Source organism: Peromyscus californicus, unplaced genomic scaffold (assembly GCF_007827085.1).
Source record: "Peromyscus californicus insignis strain IS unplaced genomic scaffold, ASM782708v3 Scaffold_4__1_contigs__length_199733344, whole genome shotgun sequence".
In the NCBI taxonomy this organism is placed as follows: Eukaryota; Metazoa; Chordata; class Mammalia; order Rodentia; family Cricetidae; genus Peromyscus; species Peromyscus californicus.
The window spans coordinates 128,952,844-128,977,529 of record NW_026294562.1 but is presented as its reverse complement, the minus strand read 5'-3'; the positions used below and the strand labels follow the sequence as shown (position 1 = coordinate 128,977,529).

Below are 24,686 nucleotides of genomic sequence, written 5' to 3'. Positions count from 1 at the left end.
AGCCAGTGAATGGCCCAAACATGCACTGATTATGTATGCAATTACCCAAAAGTTTGTTATTTTATACAACTGAATTCTTTCCTGCTGAAGTCCAATGCTAAGTAATTAAACACAGAACCGTACTTCATTTCATCACAGCACAAAATAACAGAGGTTATGAAAAGTGCTGCGCTCCCGAGCCATTAGTATTCCGCTGGTGTGGGAACAGGTGAGCAGAAGAACACAGCAGGTTAGGATTGTACGAATCTATTCAGCCCCACATAATGAACGTGGGGAAGAGTGACTGGAATGTCTAATATCAGTCACTGGGCAGAAGCAGGGGAAGCCCTCATGCCGACTCCCTGGGCTTTGAAAGAACTGTTTAGCTCATGAATTTCCACTTACTTATAATCATCCCGACTGCAGCAAATTGCTAATAATTGTCGAGCTAAATGAACTCATGCTCTCTCCCCGAAAATTTCTCCTTTCGTTGACTGCCTCAGAGTCTCCACATTGTAGCTTTCTCGATTGTAGGAACTCGGCGCAGTCTGCTGGCTGGGGGATTCAGATCCACCTCCACTTTAATTCCTCACAATAGTCGCCTCTCCCGAGGCTCATGTTTATCCCTCTTGAATTCAGTAGCGAGCTATGGTAACTTTTCATGTCTTTTTCACTTACTTGTGTGTACTAATTGTGCATAGTACTGGGGTCATGTGATATATTTCCACACATGCATATAAGGCTGTTGGCATCCAGCCCACCACCCTTTCCCACCATCACTACCCTTCCCAAATTCTAGTAAGGACTGTCACACATGTACTTTCTTTTTTAAAAAACATGATGTTTTTATTGATTATTGGGGAATTTTACATAATGAACTCTGATCACACTCACTTCCCAGTCCTCCCAGGTCTGCCCCACCTCCAGCCTGGTGACTTCCCCCACTCCATCCCCCAAAAAAAGGAAAAGAAAAGAAAAAAAAGGTCCACTTGTGTTGCCCATGTACTCCCTGGAGCTTGGTCAAACTTCCAGTGGCCAGCCCCTCCAAGAAAACTAAGTCCTTCCCCACCAGAAGCCATCAATTGTAGAGAGCTATACTTCAACATCCTTATCTCAATTTTTAAGAGCTTTCTTCAATGGCTTTCTGTCTAGGCCGTTGCTTTATTTTGGAGGGTGAGGGATGGGATGGGGGAAGGCATTGTCACAGAAGCTTTCTATGTCTCTCTTTCTCAGCTGTGAGTCTGCAGTCATCAATATCATGACAAAAGTAGCTTCTTTGCCCTTTTCAGTAAAATGGGAGCAGGGACCGTGGACATCCATACAGTCTCTGATGTCAGTACGTGCTCCAGACACCATTATAGCCCTTGGTGGCAGCACAGGCCAAGAACATTAACATGGCCCACAGACATCAGCATGCCCCAGGCAGCAGCACAAACCATGGACATCAACATGGACTCAGATGGCAGTGCAGGCCACTCACATCTGCATGCCCTCTGTCAGCGGCACAGACCAAGGTTCTCAACGTGGCTTCAGGCAATGGTGTAGACCATGAACATTCGCATGGCTTTGGGTGGTAACACTGGCCATGGATATCAGCACAGTCCCAGTCTGCAGTAGGATCACAGACTCAGACACCACCCTGGGTGGTAGCACAGACCATCACATCAACATGGCCCCAGGTGGGTATCCAGGCCACTCACATCAACGTGACCTCCAGTGGTGGAACAGACCACAGACATCTGCATGGTCTTTGGATCACCCTTCTACTTTCAACTTGACATTTTTAGCTTCCTCCTATGAAAGAGGATGGTGGTGCACCATTGCTGGGTCTGGCTTATTTCACTTAATTTCCTCCAGTTCTTTCCATTTTGCTATAAATGACAAAATTTTATTCTTCTTCACATCTGAACTATACAGCAGTGTGTGTGTGTGTGTGTGTGTGTGTGTGTGTGTGTGTGAGAGAGAGAGAGAGAGAGAGAGAGAGAGAGAGAGAGAGAGAGAGAGAGGAGAGACATGTGCACACACATACACAGACACACTGCTTTCTTTCTCCATTCATCTGTTATTGGGTGCCTAGGCAGATTCTGAACCTTAGCTTTTGCAAATAGGGTTTCACCTTTTCAGAAAGATGATGTAAGTCCGTAGTCATGTGTACCACTCTTCTATACACTGTTATATATAAAGGGATTCAGGAGAGAGAGAGAGAGAGAGAGAGAGAGAGAGAGAGAGAGAGAGAGAGAGAGAGAGAGAGAGAGATTATACACTTATTAAGAGATGGAAAAGAAAGCTAACAGCCCCAACATGAAAGAATGTGATCTATCTGGACCATTTAAGGAGTAGGAGGGGAGTCAAACCATGTGTAGGGAAGAAAGGGATCTTCAGAAAATCAAAGAATTAATGAACACTGATGAAGTAGAGAAGGAGACATTACAGGATGAAGAGCTGCAAGAAGGCAGCCACAGTGACGTCAAGGTCCTATGGTATCTTCCTGGAATCAGAGAAGACATCTCTCCCTGAAGATGTGAGGACACCGTAAGTACAGGGAGGCCACAACAGGCCTGTCAGTCATTTCACCCAAGACCCACACAAGATTCAATGACCGTCGTCATTTTCTACTGAGTCAATGCTGTGACAGTCCCTGGAATGTGAATGCAGACAGCCATCCCAACTAGGATGTAGGTGAAGAAACTTCCTTCTGAGAGCATCACTCATTTTTCTAAAACCGCTGTCTTGATATTATTACATATGAATAAAGATAGAATGAAGGAAGCTCTCACACCTATGAGGTACTAGAGCAGTGGTTCTCAGCCTTTCTGATGCTGTGACCCTTTAATATAGTTCGTCGTGTTGTAGTGACCCCCAACCATGAAATTGTTTTCGATGTTACATCATAACTGTAATACTGCTACTGTTATGAATCACAATGTAAATACCTGTGTTTTCCAATCGTCTTAGGTGACCCCTGTGAAAGGACCATTTTGACCCCAAAGGGGTGATAACCCACAGGTTGAGAACCGCTGTGTTATTGGTACTTGCTTCCTCCAGCACATAAAAGGAATGCCTCTCTGTCATGAAGACTCCTGTCATCAACAGAGGTTTCTATGCGCCATCCGGTGTCTCTTAGAGCCTCATAGACTGGGTGTAAGCTGTGTACAGTATCACTGCCAGATGCCCACAGAGCCTGAGTATCTCTGCTGATCACTGTTGCCATCATCCATCCAATCCTTCCGGGCACATTCCCAGTGGATGCCACACTGTTTTTGCTTTCCACTGTCAGGCCAAGAAAGGCCAGCCTTTTTCTGGAGTGTGTTGCAGGCTTCCATTAGATGTAGTTATCGCTTCCATCACTTCCCACCCAATCCCATCGAGGCCTTGAGAGAGCATGTTGCTCAAGCTAGACATAGCAGTTTACAGGAAATTAAAAAAAAATTAAATTAAATTTGAAAAACAATTTTTTCTTTACTGTTTATACATTGATATGACAATACTGGCCCTAATTAAACAACTTCCTCCTCCTCCTCCTCCTCTTCCTCCTCCTCCTCCTCCTCCTCCTTCTTCTTCTTCTCCTTCTTTCTTCTTTTCTTGGTAGAATGGCATTGCTGTATCTTATTTTGAACTCTTCATTCTTGTTATTATTTATGACCCAGACAGGAGTCCTTCTCTGGTTAGGAACTGAGTCTAACTAATATATCAGCCATCATTCAGTTCTCACATCACCCTGATCTGCTCTCTGGATGTAAGGAGCATTGTCTTTGACACTCTTTATCCTTGAAATGCTCTCTTACAGACACATTCCTGAGACCATACTACCAGCTCCCAGGCCATCAAACCTGCCTAGCCAGACAATAGAGTGTAGAAAAAAATGGACACTTAGAGTTTCCAATACAACCACCAAGGAACAATCTCACCCCTTACACCTACATAGCATTTTTTGTTTTGTTTTGTTTAAATATGTCCACATTATTCTCCTATAGTCAACTTCTATAAAAGTGTGGCAGGCACAGAATTAAAATTGCTAGAACACTACCTGCTTCTATAGTCTTGGGGAGTTTAAAATGCTTCTGACCATTTGTGCAAATAACCAACAATGCAAGCCCTCATCTGTCATCTTGGACTTAAGCTGAAGTTCTCAGTGGCAGGCTAAGCCATCATCACCTTCACACTATGGGATATTTCTCTTTCACTGATGAGGTGAGCACATTAAAATTCCTATCCAATCTGAGCTTATAAGAGCTCACAGCAAAGAGCAAAACTCTGAGCTCCCACATGCTGCAACTGTCACTATTTATTTTTTCCCCAGCAGCTCATTTCGAAGCCTACCTATCTTACCATGGTGTCCCCAAGCACCTCGTATCTGACATGTAGGATGTTCCCAGTAAATGCTTTTGAAAAGGATGACTTTATGAACATCTTTGGAAGTCTGAGTTACAAGAACTGAGATGTCTTGAATAGGAATGCCTCCCATAGGCTCAGAGATTTGAATACTTCACCACTAGGAAGTAATACTATTAGGAGATATGGCCTTGATAGAGTAGGTGTGGCCTTGTTGGAGAACATGTGTCCCTGGGAGTGGGTTTTGAGGTTTCACATTCTCAAGCCAGGCCCAGTGGCTTTCTCTCTCTTCTTGCTGCCTGTGGATCCAGATATAGAACTCTCAGCTACTTCTCCAGCACCATGTCTATTTGCATGTCCGTCTGCATGCTTCCCACCATGATGATAATGGACTAAACTTCTGAAACATAAGCCATCCCCAATTAAATGCTTTCTTTGAGTTGCAGTGGTCATGGTGTTTCTTCACAGCAGTAGGACATCACCTAAGACAAGAACTTTGCCTTATCTGCTTTTATTTTACTTCCATCATGTCCTCCCATCACAAATTACAAATAGAGGATGCTAAACAAACAATTCATAACAGAATTCAGCTTCTTTTCTGGTTCTGATACATATAAGTAGAAAAAGTATCTTACTGTTATATTAGGTTAACAACATGAAGATGATCATATATGTTAAAATAGAGTTATAGTTTCCAAACAAGGTGTACTTTAATATATAGACTAAGGAGATTAATATTATATGTTAAGTTAATGAGCTTTACCATAGTACCACCACCAGAAAATATAGTTTCCAAGTGTTTTTGCCAAGACTAGGGTGTCTGCCAAGCCTCTACCTAATGTGGGGGTGGCATACCCATATAACCATGAACTAATTAGAATGATTCTGTAAACTTTACCAAGTATGCTAGATAGTCTTATGTCAACTTGATACACAAATTACAGTTATAAAAGGAGAGAACCTCAATTGAGAAAATGCCTCTATAAGATCTGGCTGTAAGACATTTTCTTAGTGATTGATGGGGGAGGGCCCAGCTCATTGTCAGTGATGACATCCCTGGGCTGGCTGTCCTGGGTTCTATAAGAAAGCAGGCTAAGCAAGCCATGTGGAGCAAGCCAGTAAGCAGCACCCCTCCAGGGCCTCTGCATCAGCTCCTGCCTCCCTGTTCCTGCCCTGTTTGAGTTCCTGTCCTGACTTCCCTCAGTGATGAATAGCAATATGGAAATATAAGCCAAATAAACTTTCCTCCCCAACTTGCTTTTTGATCATGGTGTTTCATCACAGCAATAGAAACCCTAACTAAGACACCAAGGAAGAAATGCCCTTTGACAATGAACAGACTGGCTACCCCAACAGAGAGAGGTTCCATACATAGAGTGAGTTGGTCTCTGGAGTCTAGTTATATCTGCATAGTCTTCACAGATCACTGGAGATGTACTAAGAAGCCATATGCAGATGAAGCCTAAACCACTGTCGTCCTTCATTGTGTCTCCTGGATGCAAAGCTGTTGTCTATTTGATGCGATGCCTCCTCTTTTGTTCATATGCACTGTATTAGGATTCTCTAAAGGAGTGATCCCACATTGGGAATCAAAACTTCGAGGCCAGTAGAACTTAAGGTTGTGGGAACAGGAAGCAAAAGTTTTCTTAGTGAGTCATTAGGGTGATACGGAGTGGAACCATTCTTGTTTCCATACCTTGGTTCCTGGAGCCATGGACTCTGGCTATGGGAGAAACCACACTAAGCATTCGAAGCATACCACCTTCTGGTGAACCCTGCCCCCATCCTCCAGGCTACTGATGTCTGTCTAACTGATGATACAGCTATGTCTTCATAAGACCATTCCACTGTTGTATCAGGAGGGTCAGGAACATGGTAAATCCAGGGGATTCCATGAGTGGGGGGGGGGGGGGGCCTACTGTCTCAGGTCTTTCACTGTTAAGTGAGTCCTTTGGTCAGAGGCAGTGCAGTGTAGAATGCCATGATGGTGGATAAGGCATTCAGGGTCACCCTATCTACTTGCTTGATGAGCATTTCCATGGAACGTAAGTATCTTCACACCTTGTGCCAGTTCGAAGACATCTATCTACATATTTCTTCCCAAATGTCATCTCACCAATTTCCTAATCAAGCTCTTTCTAAGTCCCTGGCCATTCCTCTATTTCATCAATTACAGCCTACCAATCAGTGAACAGTTACACATCTGGCCATTTTTCTTCCGAACCAAAGGTCTGATCATGTGTACTGCCCAAAGTTCTGCCCACTGTGAAGATTTTCTCAGGGTGCCTTTCAGGGATTTTCTAGAAATGGGCTGTAATGCTGCAAGTATCCACTTCCTGCAGTGCATAGTGTACAGAACCATCAATAAACCAGGGCCTAGTCTTCTCTACTTTAGTCAACAAACTGTAGTGTACACCTCATGAGGCTATAGGTGCATGCTTGGGAGCAGAAGGTATAGTCACAGGAGTAGAAGCCATAACCATTTGTAAAATTTCTTCATGAAACTTTCTTGTGCCCTCAGGACCTGCTGGGGTCCAACTGCATGTATATTATTCCCATTTGATAATTGATTGCTGCTGTGCCTTGTCCTATTTTATGGCTTCATGAGTCAGCTAATAGCCAGCTCATGATGGGTAGATCACGTTACGTGGTACCTTGGTGGCTCATTGTTAAATGTTCAGTTTCCACTAAGGCCCAACGGCAGTTCAAGAATCTGATAGTTACTCAGTTCGTGAGACTGGTTATCTCAGCATTCATAATCTGGAGCTGAAATCCCATGGAATTCCTAGACAGCTGCTAGCTAGCTATCTACATTCGAATCCTGAAGACGTAGGTTCTATCATAAATAATGGAATTCCTCAGCAACAGGATAGATGAGTGAACAGGATGGATTTAGGGTGAATCTTCTGACCCAGATGCAAGTTGACTCTTCTGATCCCAAACAACCCAATGAAGAAACTCCCTCACAAGCATGCAGCTGTGACCTCACAGCTGGTCAGTTTTAGTTGTTCCCGATGTAGTCAAGTTGATGACCAAGATTACCCATCACATTCACAGACACTCAAATCCCTCCCTTGCAAGCTAAATGTATAACTTTGCGTTAGATCTCTCTTCTTATACACACTTCTTTGTCTAGACCAGTCAACGCAACACTGAAATTCTATGACTAGCCAATGTTGAATTTAAAGTTGTATCAGGGTGGCCCATCAATGTTTCTCCACATCCATCAGATCACCACTTCCTTTGTCTGGGTGAGTTTTGATGGATCATGTACATTGCCCTATATCTGTGTGTGGTGTTAGCCAGGAAAACAGGAACTAACATCCCTCAGGAATAGCCCACAACCAACCAACGGCTTCCAGCAGTTGGTAAACAAACTCTCTACCTCTCTGCTTCAGCTGCAACAATTCCCAGCCTTGTTCAACACCATTTCCTTACTCTCTGAATGAAATACCAGTGGTCCACAATGGCGACTGACTTCACAGGGCACAGTCTATTTACCACTTTGCCTTTGCTGCCTCATACTCTCATACTGTGCAGCCCAAATGAACTATTTATATTAAATGATGTCTCAGGGTAGGCTTCTGAGGAAGGAAATCTGAACCAAGAAGCAAGACACACATATTAAACTAAATTGAAAGCAATGTTTCAAGCGTTTCTATCTCTTCACTTCTTTTCATTTCTTTTAAACTCTAGAGAATAGATGGGTTAAGACTCAATATCCAAGGAGATGCCTGGATAAATTGTACGTTATTACCTGGCCATCTTCCCTGCAGAGAAAATAGCCTAACACATCGATGTATAAAAGCACTGTGTGGCTGCCTCGTGCACCCAGGAAGTGTTTCATATACATTCATATTACATCATGCTGTGCAATTCAGGAAGCCATCTGAAGAGCCATGGGTTTTGATTAACACAGCAAATGCAGTGTTATGCCTCTCATTGGAAAGGAAAGAGACAGATCAAGAATTTTCAGCAAATAAAACAAGATGTCTTTCATGTTCATAAAGGGTAACAATCCTGCCACCCTGAAACATAATGTATTTATAATTTTCTTCTTACTTAAGTCATATACTTATTGACACTAGAAAATCATAGTGCCCCAAGCAGCAAGCACCAAAGCAGACAGTTGTTCAGTATGGATGGCTAGAATGTGGCTGGTCTGCAGAGACATGTTATAAGAATAAAACACAATGTAGTTCAAAGACCTAGCACAGTGAAAAGTACGCGAGATGTTTTATTAACAATTGTTATATTGATGCCATGTTTAACTTGGAAGACTTTGGATATGTTAGCTTAAATATTTCATTTTTGTTTCTTTTTTGAGATTTTTGTGTTTTTCCTGTGTATAAATTTGTGTACCACATGCATGCCTGGTGCCTATGAAGGCCAGAAGAGAGCATAGGATCCCCTGGAACTGGAGTTATGGATGGATATGAGCTGGGAAATTGAACCTGGTTTCTTTGGAAAGCAGCAAGTTCTCTTAACCACCGAGCTATTTATCTCCACCCCCAGATAAATACTATCTCTATCTGCTGTTAAAGGTCATTTAGTACTGCTCTTTTCCTTTAGCAATATTTAAAATGTAATTTATAATTACCTACATGACTCATATGTTATCATATATATATATATATTATATAATTTTATTAGACTTAACTTGCTTTATTCTGCAATGATAACATGTAACTGACTTCTCAATAGCAAATAATATAAGAACGGTCAATTTCTATTCAAGGTCCATACTGAGAAAGTTCACACATACAAATACCTAGGGAGAGGGATGCTCCATGCAATCTCTCAGGGATCTAGAAAGTTGGGAAAACCATTGTTTTGATCAGATAAATGTAAATAAAACTTCTTTCACTCATAAAGAAGGAGAGAATGCTGTGAGATCCTGACATGGTCTAAAATGCTTTGACTTAGGGGGAATGTGGATTATTTCTGCTCACATCCCACTGTCAGAATGTATAAAACACCAACTGCCAAAGGCCAAGGAGAGGGCAAAGAAAATGCCACTGTCTGGTGAATCAGATGGTACGTCATAATGGATAGAGGTGTCCTCTCTAAATGTCTACCACACTCTACACAGCTTGATGACCTTTAAAGTGCCGAGATCATTCATTTTAGGCTATAGCACAACAATATAAATATGTCCAGGCAATACTGCAAGATGTTAGCAATTATGGACACCTTCACAAGCACCACTTAAGCATCCTTCCCAAAAGATGTTGATAACTGACAGATGTGCACGGTCAGGTGAGAAAGTGAACCAGCTCTGGATCTGCTAGTTAGAGGCACAGAGGGCGAATTTTCCTAGCCACTCAATTTTTGTCTGGCAGGATCCTCTGCTTTGATATAAATTTCAGTTGAACAAAATGAGATCAAATATCACTTAGTAAAGGCCAGGCAATGGCTCTGACAGAACATGAAAGGTGAATTCTAAAATCTAATTATCAGGTAGACTTTGTTGGAACATCAAGAATGATTCCCTCTCTCAGGAACAAAGCCATGTTTAGACAGAATTCCAACATAGTAGTTGAAGATGGCTTATTACTAGTCAACTTTGTGTTACCACAACAAAATATCTGCTAAAGCTAACCTAAAAAGAAGCCAAGTTGGTTTATCTCACTGTTTGGCAGGCTGAAAAATCCCCAGTAATGCAGTCTGACCTGTTTGACCTCTGATGAGGGCAGTGGATGTAACACGTAGCGGGAGAACTGTTTGACTGCTGATGAGGGCAGTGGAGGTAACACGTAGCGGGAGACATAAGCGTAAGAAGCCCTGGCCATAGCTGAAGCCCAAGTACATTAGTTCCTTTTTGTTGCTGTGATAGAATAAACTGGCCAAAAGTAACTTAGAGAAGAAAGAGGTTGCTTGGGCTTATGGTTCCTCCAGAAGAACAGATTTCAGCCGGAAGCTAGTCAATCACATTTCATCTACACATGGGAAACAGAAAGAATAGGAAGGAAGCGGAAGGAAACTTACAAACTCTCAAAGCCCAAGCCCAGTGACGTACTTCCTCCAGCAAGGCCCCACTTCCTAAATATCTCATCACCTCTCCTCCCCAAACCAGAACCAAGGGTTCAAGTACATGAACATTTGGAAGACATGTCTCTTTCAAACCACCCCATCAAGGAAAGAGAGAAAAAGGAGGCTCACACCATCATCCTTGAAGAGACTCCCTCACCCCATGATGTAAGAAGGAGCCACTAAGCCCCGCCTCTTAAACTTTCAACCACCTCAAAATAACATTACCCTGGGGACCAAGCTTTCACCATATGCACCATTCCAGGACACAGAGTACAACCTGTTAGGGGGTGGAGGCACCGTCTCTCTCAGACTCACAAATCCCTCTCCTTATTACAAGGATAAAATACTAAATGGGAAATTGTGCTGCTTGGTAAACCTGAAATTTAAACAAATAATGCCAGGGAAATCTCAGAGTTACTTCTCAAACGCTTAAATCTGATTGGCTATGACACTGCTAGGTGTAGACACTTCATGCTACCAATGACCTGGAGTGCTCCCTATTCTGTGTTTTTGCAACTGAGACATCTACTTTCATGGGATTTCTCTAGAGTATGCACAAGTAATGAGATTTCAAATGATGAAGTGCATTTACATCCATCCTGGATGCCTCTCTGAGACGACTTTCCAGAAAGCCTTGAGTATCCTTCAGGAGACCCCCACGTCCTTGAGACTCATTTGTGTGTGTGTTTTTGTGTTTTGTTGTGTATTTTTTCACTTGCATTGTGTGTTTTCACTATTGTAACTCTCAGAGGAGGTTCCCATTTACAAGTTCTCAATAGCGTTTCTCAGTGCCTCATAACATAAGGTGCTGTCTGATTGAGCTAATGCAGTGTCTTTATTTCTTCTTTAAAATTATGCCACATTTAGGCTTAGAGCATTGATACACTGACGAGGAGAGAAAATTTAAATTAGTCCTAATAATTTTAGACTGTATGAAAGATCTAATCAAGCCAATGATCTGCCTTTCGTTTCAAAAAGTTAATGAAGATAATTTCTCTTTCAAGTTTTTCTTCAAATGCTAATTCATTTCTGCTGAAAGGTATTAAGATTTTTATCTAAATAGAATGAATTAATCAACTGTCTGGCCAGAAACATCTGCCATGCATATATCTACAAGCATTTTCTTTTTAAAAATCCCACATTTATGAAGAAATCGTCTATTGCGTGTGACTTTTCAACATAAGAAAAGTAGGTCAGCGCATTCACCACTGCAATCACTTCAGGTAGATGATGAACTTCTAGGTATACAGAAGGCAAGTCTACAGGTATAGAGTTAATATCTGTCATGTTTACAAGTCACAAACAGTTTTTAACACTGCATAGTTCCGAAACTGATAGATAATCTCCTTAAAAAATAAATACATCCTCAGCAAAAGTACAACTACTGATGATGTTAAGTCCTTCTGATAGTCGTAGAATCATGCAGAAGAGTCTTAGCAGTCCTGTTTCACTCTCAGCTTTTTGGGTTAAGCACTATCATTCACAGGCCTCTCTGTTAAATGCAAACTATACTAAGACTCTATCAAGAGTGCAGTGGTTTGGTTTGGTTTTTAAATAAAATTTATTTATTCTAAGTGTTTTTCACATCATATATCTTGATCCCATTCATTCCCCGTCCCTTAGCATCCGCCCTACACCCCTACACCACCACCCCTGAATAAAGCAAAATTCAAGAGAAAAAAAATGGAGAAAATAAAATGAGAAAAATTAAAATGGGGGTGGAATTAAAATCTCACTGTGGAAGCTGCAGTGTGACTCAACAAGTCGTGTTGTATATCCCTTTGTCCATACATCTCTCTTGGAAGTGTTCTTTGCCAAAGTCACTGGTCTAGTTCTAGGCCCCTGGTCTCCACTACACGTTCAATGCCAGCCACCACTAGTACTCTTCTTGGACATCCCACTGGCGCCCTGTGTTGTGGAGATCCTGCAGCTTTGGGTCTGCAGGTCAAGTCCCTTCATTTGCTCCAACAGATCACAGATGGGGTGGATGTTGGGGCAGGCCAAGTCATAACCCTGTGTCTGGGCCTGGGCAGAGGTAGGGTTGGTTCGCCAGATGAGAAATGAGGACAGCTCTCTCATGGTCATAATTTTGGGGCTGGCTCACCTACACCTGTGCTAACCGTGTTGGCTCTATTGTGCTGCCCCTGCAAGGTGCAGGGCCTGCTCTCCTGGGTGTTGCAGCTGCTGAGGGTCAGGGATGGCTCTCCCACTCTTAGGACCACAGGACCATCTCTTCCACCTGCCTCCAGCATTGATGAGTTGATGGGGATGGCACTTTTCCCCTTCCCCTGTCCCGACAAGACAGTTGGGTAATGGGAACAGCTCTGCCATTGTCACAGTTTCGGTACTGGCTCTCACACACCTGTGCTAACAGTGTTGGCTCAATTGTGCTGCCCTGATGAGGTGCAGGGCCTGCTTAACCAAGTTTTGCACCTGGTGGGGATAAGCGATAGCTCTCCCACTCTTATGACCACAGAGCCAGCTCTTCCACATGCCCCAGGCACTGGTGAGAAGGGGGAAGGGCTTTTTTTTTTCTCCACTAAGGTTATAAAAATAAATTACAAAAATAGTCATATTTTTATAGTCAAGCAATATATAACTTTAAAATAAAACTCAGGGAAACATTCTATTAATGACATGATTAGGAACACAATCTTTAAGAATAAATTCAACAAGATTTATACTCTGAAAACCACAAAACATTTTTAAAAGAAATTTCAAAAGAATTAAACAGGTAAGGTGAAACTCCATAATCAAAGATCAGACAACTTAATGGGTTTTTTTATCATTATTATTCTTGTGGCAGCTGCTGTTGTTGCTGGTTGATGCTAAGGCCAAGGATTAAACATGGCCTCATGCTAGGAAATCATTCTACTGTGGAGTAAGCTCTGTTTACACAACCCTTAATATTACGAAGATAGCAATAATTTTCATATTGATCTTCAAATTCATGGTGCATAGAAACATTTTTCAAAATTTGGCAAATTGTTTCTAAAAGCCTTTTGGAAATTCACAGATACAAAATAAGTAACACAGTTTTGAAAAAAAAGAAACAAAGATGGAGAATTCACACATTCCTGCTTAGAAACCTACTACGATGAAGCTAAGTTAATCAATTCAGCATGGTACTAGAAAAAGGTTGACATATACATCGGCATCATAGAATTTGCAATACAGAAACAAATACTCATCTTTGTTTATTATTAAGAAACATGCTAAGGAAATTGGATGTTCAGTAAAATTATTTTTGAAAGGTTTGCTAGGATGAGTTAGTGAAGGAAACACACTTTTCAACAAATGGTGCTAAGATAACTAGATCTCAAAAATATATGATGTTCAATATAGTGAACATAGCTGATAATGGTATGTTATAATCTTGAAATTGCTAAAAGGACATACCACAAAAAATAATAAATATGTGAAACAATTCATGTGTTAGCTCTCTTCATCCATTCTATAATGTATACTATTTCATAACACATTGCACAAGTGTGTGCAAATTTATTTATCAATTAAAGTTAACTAGTTAAAATTTAAGCTAGAATAACTTGGAACCTCTTCTCATACCATATAGGAAAACTACCTCAAAACAAATCTTATATCATACTTGGAACTATGAAAACTTAGAAAAAATATAAGAGAATTTTTATGACTTAGCCCCAGGCAATTTGTTCTTAGCTATGACAAGGAAAACATAAGTCATGACAGTCATGTGCCACATAACAATATTTGGTCATCATCAAAATGTACACACAATTTGAAATTCCTTCATGAAGTATCTCAGAGCCATCTCAGTTTGTACACATACATCTTACAATTTTTCCATAATGGTGAAATCACCTCACAATGCATTTCTAAAACTATATTCTCACTATTAAATGATGCATGTTTATATATGCATATATATGACTCCATCAAATTTTAGAAATTGTGTTTCCATGGCGATTATCAAGAAAGTGAAAAACATAATCCATATAATGTGAAAACATTTACAAATCCTACATCTCAATGGCTTAGCTCCAGATAGATGGGTCAAAAGTTCTTATAATTCAACAAGAGAAAAACAAGTACTCAATGAAATATAGGCAAAAAAAAAAATCCATAGGCATTTCTTAAAAAAAAAAGATATACATGTGGCTAGAAGCACTTAAAGAAATGTTTAGTGTTACTAGTCACCAAGGAAATCCAAACCCAAACCACAAAGATGCCACTTCAGTCCTGCCTCAGTGGCTAAAGTTGTCAAGGCAGACAATGACAAGTATTGGTGGATTGGTAAGTAATTGGAACCCTCGTCTATTAATATATGCTGCTGGGCCTTTAATCCCAGTACTTGAGAGGCAGAGGCTGGCAGATCTCTGTGTATTTGAGGCCAGCCTGGTCTACATAACAAGTTCCAGGACAGCCAGAGATGTGTAGTGAGAACCTGTCACACACACACACACACACACACACACAAAATAAAATTAAAAAGAGAAAAGAAAATAAAGGAAGAAAAAGAAGTGCAGAGATGCATTTGTGTCTTTCCATGATGTCAGAACATATGGGAGTCTTCCCCTTAACATAAGCAAGCAGGTGTGGTCCAGAGACCTCAACAGGAATAAGAAAGATTACCCTATTACCCAGGAAATTTCAGACAATTAGAAACTGCCTCCTAGGACCCAGGAAAATGTTCAGACCTCTCTTTCTGTGAGGCCATTTTCTATAGTGCACAAAATTATGTCTCAATATCTTTTAAGTGGCAGAGCAATGACTCCAATTCCTGAGGCTGTCTACATGCATTTATAAGATGAAAACAGAGCTGTAAGTCACTTTAAGGAAGTTTTAGTCAGAGATTCAGAAGGGTCATATACACCAACTGCATGTCATTGTTTTTATTGAAATGGTGCCAATAAAATGGAAATCTAATTCACTGAGAATGAAAAAAACAGAATAGTTACAGAATTGCTATAATGGAAATAAAGAGAGATAGCCATGGACAAGAGACTCGTGCACTATGAGAGGCTCTCAAGAAAGGTTCCCTCAGAAGTTTCTATGGTGTCAAATGATAAGTTGTTAACAGCACACACAACAAAGTAATTAAATTGTTGAAAGCACCATTACAGAAATGAACATATTAAAAGAATGGAAAGTCTGACATTGCTTGGGGGGTCTTTAAATCTCTAGACTTTATAGAGAGGACCTATTCTAGAGTCAAGGCAGGACCATGTCTCCAACTGAAGAGCAAGTAACACCACCCATTATGAAAGAAAAGCTCTGCTCTGTGCATTATGAAAACTATATTCATGGTGAATCCATTTGGGACAATTGCATAGTCCCAAAGGAAATTATTTGAATTATTGATTCCTATCACAGATTTGTGAGGGTAAGTTCTAGAAACAATGACTTGGAGTAGATTCTTCTCAAGGACATAACTTGTGTGTGTGTGTGTGTGTGTGTGTGTGTGTGTGTGTGTGTGTGCAGGTGCCCAAGGAGACCAGAAGAGGGCATCAGATTCCCTGGATCTGAAGTTACAGGTGTTAACTATATGAGCTGACTAGCGTGGGTACTAGCAATCAAACTGAGGTTGTCTGAAGGACCAGCAAGTGCTCTAAACCACTGAGCCATATCTCTGACTCTAAGGAAAGAACTTTTAGTGACACATTTCAGTTAGGAAATCAAGAGCCATCTGAGGCCCCTGCCTTATCAGGAACTAAGGGACTGTGCCTCTTGTCTACATCTGAATGGAGTTTATCTTCTCAAGGAGTGTTGTTTGCTCTTAAAAGTAAACATAAAGGGAAAAGGCATTTGTATTAGACCTTCCTTGCTTGCTTTGGTGATCAAAGGCCTATGGTAAATACACAAAAATAAGAGAGAGATTGTGAAGTAAAAGTAAGGAGGAAGACCCCATCTCAACAACAACAATAGCCAAAGACCTTCCTTTATGCAATCCCAAACTACGGGACTACAAATGAAAGAGATTGATCTGAATAATCCATTTAAAATAAAATGTGCTCAATTAATTGTTGAATTTGTTAAAATACAAATTTGAACATCTACTGATCTTATAACATTCATATGACAGGTATTGACAACATGTCTATGAAATAAGGCTCCATTTAGTCCTTGATGACATGGAAGTAAACAATCCCCATTAAACGGAAGTCTGTATTTAGAAATCTTGTAGCTTGGAGACAACACAGGTAATAAGGAGCAACTGCATACACTTGCTAGATGTCGATGTGTATTAAGAAAGACAATTCACACAGTGGCATGTACACCAAGGAAAATGGGAGGTGAAATGCAATACAGGGTACCCATGGAATGGAAGCTCATTCTAGAACGTTCAATCAGAGAAAGCCTGGCTGGAGCAGTGACATTTGGATGACATTTCCCATGGAAGATGGCCAGGCAAAATCAGGAGGAAGTGCTTCAGGCAGAGAAAACATCAAGCAGAGCCAGTCAGGAGTGAAAAACAGCTGGGGATTTAGAAGCAAAGAAAGAGCAGTAGCCCAGGCCAATTCATGCGATGCCCGTGGGCTACAGAGAAGAGGAGTGAGGATTCCACGCTAAGGGTGACCTGATGGGCCAGGTAAATGACAGTCCCTCTCTGACCTCTTGAGTCTTGCAGTTTTAGACTGCTCTTCAGACACTCAAACCATCATAAAATCAAAACAAAACTACAGACCAAGAGAAAAGTGCAGCTCACTCTGAGTCTTCATAACCAGGGTACCTGATTCAATTTGAGGATAGTAGCCACTTGGAGGAAGTCAACTTCATGGAGAAATTCAAAGGGAAGTTGTAACTAGCTATACGAAATCTATTAATTTTTTAAAAATATATTCATATACTATTCATTCCCTTTAATTAAAAAATTTTCAATGGTGACCCTGATGAAGATCTGACGAAAGAGAATGACAAATTTTCCCTCAAACCCACCATATCCCATCATACATGAAAATTTTATTATCTTTGCAATGACAGATTGATTCACTATACAGGACTTCATAATATTTGAAATTAGAAACATGACATGAAAGTTCATGAACTGATTACCATAATTACAGTTCATTTGATCTTGATTGCTTTTGTAGGGACTCCTGATTAAATCTGTCTGCCCTTGTAATTCTTGAAGCTCGTTTCTCACAAATTAAGAATTTTCTTGAGATAATAATTTGTGCTTTTTCTTCTGGCCCTTCCCCTATTCCCACAGCACTTTGTGACAGTTGTTTTAAGCATATATATATATATAAACCTAGCGTTCTGCTAATCCTCATTGGCTTTCAAAGATTTTCCGAATCTCAGAACAACTTAGGGAAGACAAGTAGTACTCATTCTACTCTACTGGTGAGGACATCAAGAAGCAGTGAGGAGAGAAAGGCAAAGGGAACTTCTACCCAATGCCAAAGCCACGGACACAAAGAGACAGAGCTGTGCTGGCCATGGCTCTTAGATTCCAGCCCCCAGGAGCTGGAGGACAGACCTGTTCATTTCCTGTGGTGCTTTCTTACAGCTGTTCTAACAACAAACAGTTACATTTCATGCGATGCCCGTGGGCTACAGAGAAGAGGAGTGAGGATTCCACGCTAAGGGTGACCTGATGGGCTCACTATGTCCTCATTCCTCCCTTTGGAATGGTATTGTACATTCTGTGCCACTGTATGTTGGGAGACATGTCAATCAATGACAGATTGCATAACCGAAAAGTGGTCTCCTTAGACTGTAGTGGGGCTGGAAAAAAAAAATTTTGCTTAATAACCTGGTAGCTATCATAATGTTTGTTGTATGGCGTATCCGATGCTATACATATTTTATGTGTCTGTGGGAATGCTGGTATTAGCAAACCGCTACACTAGAGGTTGTATGGTAATACAGCAAACAATACTTGATAATGAGTGACCATGTTAGTGGTTTATGTGGTTACTATATCTTGGCTACTTTTCTACTGATATGATAAAATACCCTAACAAAAGCAATTTATGCTGTGGGATATCTTTCTGAAAGGCCATGTGTGAAGCTGTGAAAGTGAAGGATTGTGTTGGAACCCCCAGGATGTTGGAGGTGCCAGAGCTGTGGAATGTCTGTTAGAAAGAGCTTCACAAAGGGAACAGAACCAGGGCAAAAGAAAGATGTCTGTTAGAGTCAGCAAAAGTGGAAGGGTGGTGCCATGTAAGACTTTTGATATCAGACATAAAGTTAGAGAATTTGAAGTTTACCCTGCTAGGTTTGGGTCTTGCTTTGGTCCAGTATTTCCTCACTATGTCCTCATTCCTCCCTTTGGAATGGTATTGTACATTCTGTGCCACTGTATGTTGGGAGTATGTAATTTACTGAGTCTCAAAAGAGACTGGACTTTTAAATGGTGTTGGGACTGTGACAGACTATAGGGACTTTTGAAATTGGACTAGATCTATTTTGCATTCTGTTATGACCACAGGCTTCTGGGAGCCAGGGAGTAGAATGTGGTGGTTTGGTTAAGAATGGCCCTCATAAGCTCATATATTTGAATGTTTGGTCCCCAGTTGATGGAACTCTTTGGGAGGGATTAGGTGTGGCCTTGTTGTCACTGGGGGGAGGCTTCTGGGTTTAAAAAAGCCCACATCATTCTTAGTTAGCTCTCTTTGCTCATGTTGATGTCTCAAGATGTAAGTTTTCAGATCCTGCTCCAGTGCCTTGCCTTCCTGCTCCCATGCTCCCTGCCATGATGGTCATGGACTCATCCTCTGGAACTGTAAGTCCCCTATAAACTCTGTCTTTAAGTTGCTGTGATGGTTTGAAAGAAAATGGCCCCCAAAGGGAGTGGCATTAGGAGGTGTGGCCTTGTTGGAGGAAGTGTGTCACTGTGGAGGCAGCCTTTGAGGTCTCTTTTCTCAAGCTTTACTCAGTGTGAGAATCAGTTGACTTCCTGTTGCCACTGAGTCATGATATAGGACTCTCAGCTACAGCACCACATCTGCCTCCATGCTGCCATGCTCCTCATCCTGATGATAATGAACTGAAACTATAATCAAGCCACCTCAGTTAAATGTTTTTATTTATAACAGTTGCCACGGTCATGGTGTCACTTCACAGCAGTTAAAAAACCCTAAATAAGACAGTTGGCTTTGGTCATGGTATCTACACAGCAATAGAACAATAACCAAGACACCTACCCATCATTAACTTGGATTCTGGGGGTCTGAGCTCCTCTGGTCCTCTTATTTGTGCAGTGAGTACTTCAACTGCTTTGCCATCTCCCCTGGTGCCAAATGATAAATGCCAGCTGGTCAAGGGCAAAGTAAGGGCTCCCAGCTCCTCAGAAGGGAAGCTCCACTCTGCCTCTCCTGGCCATCTGTTCAGTGGACGGTGTCTTTAAGGAGACTTGGAGGGAATGCTGCATTTTAATGTGCACTTCTAGCTATGGAACAGAAAAAAAAACTACTTTTTCATCCACATTTGTTCTTCTTAAAGTAAACCTATCCTCAGCATCCTCCCATATCTAACTGACTACATTTCTTGGTCACATCATTTTCTGTTGTGCTGAATAATCTTACATTGTTATACTCATTATGGCCCCAGGAGCAATAGGCACAAACCATGTGCATACTGCGCACATATACAATATGTGTGTCATACACCCTGCTTGTATCACAGCTATATCATATGGGTTCCTGTGGGTACACTGAATGACTTTATAAAACAAATCACCTACTGATTTTTTTCTCTGTTTGCTTCATCAGTAAGTGACACGCAGCTGTATTCAGCTTTAAGTGTGTCCATTTCCTTCTAAGTCTCACAATTCTGTGGAAAAGAAGAGTGTTGTGTAATATACACCAAACCCTTAGTGTGCTGGAAAAGTGAGAGAGGTCAAGTCTACTAAGAGACTTATGAGATCTTTCTATGGGGAGATCCGGTAAATATGAGATGTGCTTTCTTTCTTCTGTTCCTACACATTGCCTGAGGAGTGAGACTCACCTCTCAGTAAAGCATGTCTTTCCCTCCTCCTGTATAGTCTGCCCACAAAAGACCACAGCATTATTCAAGTGGACTGTCTTCTGTGGATTTATGGAATAATAGATAGCCAGGCTATTCATTTCTTTATGAAAGTCCTTGGTACAGGTGGGGGGTAATCTCAGAGAAAATGAAGATTGAATGGATGATTCTCTTGTATTGATTTGACTATCCTGTACGTTTTTGCGTTTATTTTTGTATCCAGGATCAGAGCCCCTGTAGCTATGCAGCTCTCAACGTGCAGAAGTTATACTTCAGATTTCCAAAAGCACAGGAAGTCAGTCCGTCAAATGAGAGCTATTGAATGAGAAGTGAACAAGAGAAAATGAAGCGTTGGAAGTGCTAGAGGAATGCTGAAGCCACCCACACTGTAAGGAGTCAAAAAAAAAAAAAAAAGCATCTCCAGCAGCTGGGATCAGGGTTCCATTATTCCTTCCATGTCTCCTGAAAGACAGTCTCCAATGAACAGGTGAGCAGGTGGGACCAAGTGGAGCCTCTCCTCTGGGGAGCTAGGAGCCCTTACTTTGCCCTTGACCAGCTGGTATTAATCATTCCCTACCACAGGATTCAGCAAGCCATCACTTGGAGATTTAATTATCATTTCTTTACTCAATTTTCATAATGAATGATTCCAAGAGGTTAATTTTTCATTCTTGATGGAGCATATGAAGGCTACCTAGTAAGAGGCTCGGCTGCCTTTAAAAATTCCATTCATGTCTGGGTTGTGTGCAGTGAATGAACTGTGCATTCTGAGATGAATGTGTTGAGAAGCACTGGGCCTGATAATCAAGGTCTCTTTTGCATGTGCCCACATATTTGCTAATATTAATGAATCATCCTGGCTTCCCAGAATACCAGAGTGTGGTGTTTTCCAGGGCCCAGATTCTTAAACTATGGTTTGCAACTGTGCATGGATTCTTGTCACTGAATGGAGGGAGTCATAGGAAAACAAACAAAAACAAAACTGTTCAACAACCAAAAACTAAACATAAAGAAAATGTGTGATGAACCTGAGGTATTTCCAGAATCACTCATCCAGGTTGCAGGCCTTGGTTCTGAACATACAACTTGCACAATTACAGTGTGCATGCCACCATGCCGTGCAACGCTACAAAACATTGCCTGGAAATCTTGGCTCATATTCAAGACTATTGCATGTTATGAAGTGCAGGGTACAAAGTTTTCTGCTCTTAATAAAAATGTAATAAAATGAAGAAAACAAAGAATGAATACCTTCCCATATTCTTTCCTCAGTTTGTAAGTATCAAATTTAGTATACCTTTGGATTGTGTTTGAAAATCTGATTTTAAGAATTGCCGTTTGAATTGTAGACTTTGCTACATTAATTTTGGTTTGTGTTTGCCTAGTTTTTTATCTAATTGACACAAGCTAGTGTCATCTTAGAAGGAAAAAATTGCAGTTGAAAAAATACTTCCATCAGATTAGCTTGTAGGCACATCTGTGGGACATTTTCTTGATTAATGATGGACATAGGAGGGGCCAGCTCTTTGTCAATGGCACCAGCCCTGGGCTGGTGGTGGTCCTGGGCTGAATTAAAAAAAAGTAAGCTGAGCAAGCCAGCAAATGATTCCCCAGGGTCTCTGCTTCAGTTCCTGCCTCTAAGTCCCTGCAATGTTTTAGGACCTTCCTTGACTTACCTTAGTAATGGATTTGTGACTTCAGACATGGAAGCCAAAATGTCCTCCAGCTACTTTTGTTTGTGGTGTTTACCACAACAACAGAAAGCAAACCAGGGGGACTTGGGGTTAGAACAGAATTTCCAGCAAGTTTCAAAATGGCCATAAACATATTTCTGCTGTTTTGTACTACGCAATTATGTGAAGCAGAGGTCTCAGCATTGATGATTATAAAATCAAGATGTCAATAAACTCACAAAAAGGAGAAGATGCTGTATGCCCTGCAGTATCACATATTTGGTCAAGATTTAATTCTTCTTGTAGAAATAAATAAGTATATATATATATCTTTCTCATCTACAAACTTGTTTTCTTCTTTAATGAATTGCAGAAGTTATATGAATTGTTTTAAAATAAATTTCCATGTGATTTATTATCATTACACATTTGATTTGTACACCTATTTTCATATCTCTGTACTTAGAGCCACATACACAAAACACTGGGTCCAAAAAGTGGAAAAGTTACAATGCCCGTGCTGGGGACTTTTCTACACAGAACCCAGGAGCTTCTCTTTTTTTTCTGTTTGCTGTGTGTGCATGTGTATGTCTGGGTGAACACGTGTGTGTGTGTGTGTGTGTGTGTGTGTGTGTGTGTGTGTGTGTGTGTGTGTGTGAGTCAGAGGGCAATCTCAAGAGTTATTCACCTTCTGTTTAAGATAGACAGACAGGAACTCTTGCTGGCCTGGGGCTTTGCCAGGTAATTATACTAGACACCCAGCAAGCTTTTAGGGAAAGCTCTTTGCCCACTTCCCATCTCACTGTCATGGGGTTTCAAGCACCTGCTACCACGTTTGGCTCTTTATGTGGGCACTGTTTGTCCAAACTTAGGTCCTCATGCTTACAACGCAAGTGATTTTCAGACTGAGCCATCTCCCCAGCTCCTGGCTTTCTAGTCAATGTGCCCAGAGTGTGCCATGGCTTCTGACAGTTCAAGATTCATCATCTCCCTCTTGCATGACACCCTGAGTCTTCCAGCCTTTCTTTCTGAACCCAACAAGACCAAAATACCAGCACTAGCTTGGCACATCATACCAGCATGCCCTTGTGCTTTCTATGTTCTTTTCTCTGGCTAAGGAATGCTTTCCTAAATTTGTTCCATCTGGTTACAACAAGCTAACTGTGAATCTTCACCATGAGAAATGTCCCAAGGCTCAGCCCTACTGAGGGAGCCCCATGCTTTCCTGTGTCATCTCACACTGCTTCCTTCGGACTGGACTATTTTTTATACAGGGCAGTTCAACAAGAAGATCTAGATGTGCAGTCAGAGGGAAAGCAGGCGTGAGTGGGACCAACAGAAGGAACCGTGGATGCTGAAGTGTGTAAGTCCATTGCCAAGGTCGGTCTTGTCTTAGCCATTGGAGGAGGTCTGGTAAACTCCCCACTTTATGGTGTGGATTCTGGTCACCGAACCAACTGCCAACTTTGACTGACTTCAGAGTACAGGGCATCATGGTAGGGGAAGGAACTCACTGTCTCATCCCCTGTGTGGGTCTCGAAACAAAGTACCTTTGACTGCTGCTCTCCATTGTGGAAGATACTAGTCATCACTGGCAGCAAAGATTTGCAGAATGTCAGCATCACACTTCACATCCTCTTCCAGGCCCCTTGCCAGCCAGCTTCTGTGAATCTACACCAGCATCGGAGAGGCTGTGATGAGTGGGCACTGCTGCCCATCATCACAGAGATCCTCCAGTCAGTGGTGGCTCACTTTGATGATGGAGGACTGATGACCCAGATATGGCTGGTCTCCGGGTAAGTGAGTGATGACCTCACTGAGCAAGTAGCAGCCTTAGGTTCATCCTGACACTTCTAACTTTTGGGCAGGACTTCACAGAAGCAGTAGAAGTTAAATAAGTGGCTGAGCCGGAAGCAGAGAGGGCTGGATTTGTGGCAGAAAAAGGCTAAGCAGCAGCAGAAGGTGGCCATCATCTCTGCCGAGGTTGATTCCAAGGCAGCCAATCACCAACTTGCCGGCCATCTCAGATCTGATTAGGCAGCCTGAGCTAGAAGCACTGAGGGCAGTGGTTGCTGCGTATGCCCCAGTAAGGACAGCCTTGCCTGAACCTCTCAGGCTAAGCTGGCCAGAACCCCAGTCATTGTGGATGCACTTTTCTTCTGCCTCACCCCAGAAATCACCGTGAAATTTCCTGTTTAGCTTTAAATGAAAAAAAAAGTCAGTCTCTCTCTCTCTCTCTCTCTCTCTCTCTCTCTCTCTCTCTCTCTCTCTCTCTCACACACACACACACACACACACACACACACACACACACACACACCCACACACACACGGATGTGGGTGTGTGGGTGTGTGGGTGTGGGTGTGTGCCAGGTGCCCTGATTCTTCTCAACTTTCTTAGTAACTATAGCACCAGGTTGCCTTGCCTCTCGCACAGTGCCCAATCAAGTAGCACCTCCTCAGAACACACAGTGTGCCTTGGCTCCATGGTCTGTTCTCTAGGAGGCTCCCTATTTACAAATATACTCCAAAACACATTTATTAATGAGTGTAGTGACCTTTCTACCCACATTGAATTGACAGTCAATATTTGCAGACAAAAATTTATAACCTTAAAAGACCTACTCAAACAGAATTAACACTATTTAAACCATACAAAAATGCCCTACCACATCTTCTGTTCAATGCCCTTGACAGAAAGGACTGCCTATAAGGCCAGTG

At 41.6% G+C, this 24,686-nt stretch overlaps 1 pseudogene; it reads left to right on the top strand.

Moving 5' to 3' along the window:
• Positions 1 to 1,564: 1,564 nt before the first annotated feature.
• LOC128123959 (prohibitin 1-like) lies at positions 1,565 to 24,002 on the top strand (annotated as a pseudogene).
• Positions 24,003 to 24,686: the final 684 nt, after the last annotated feature.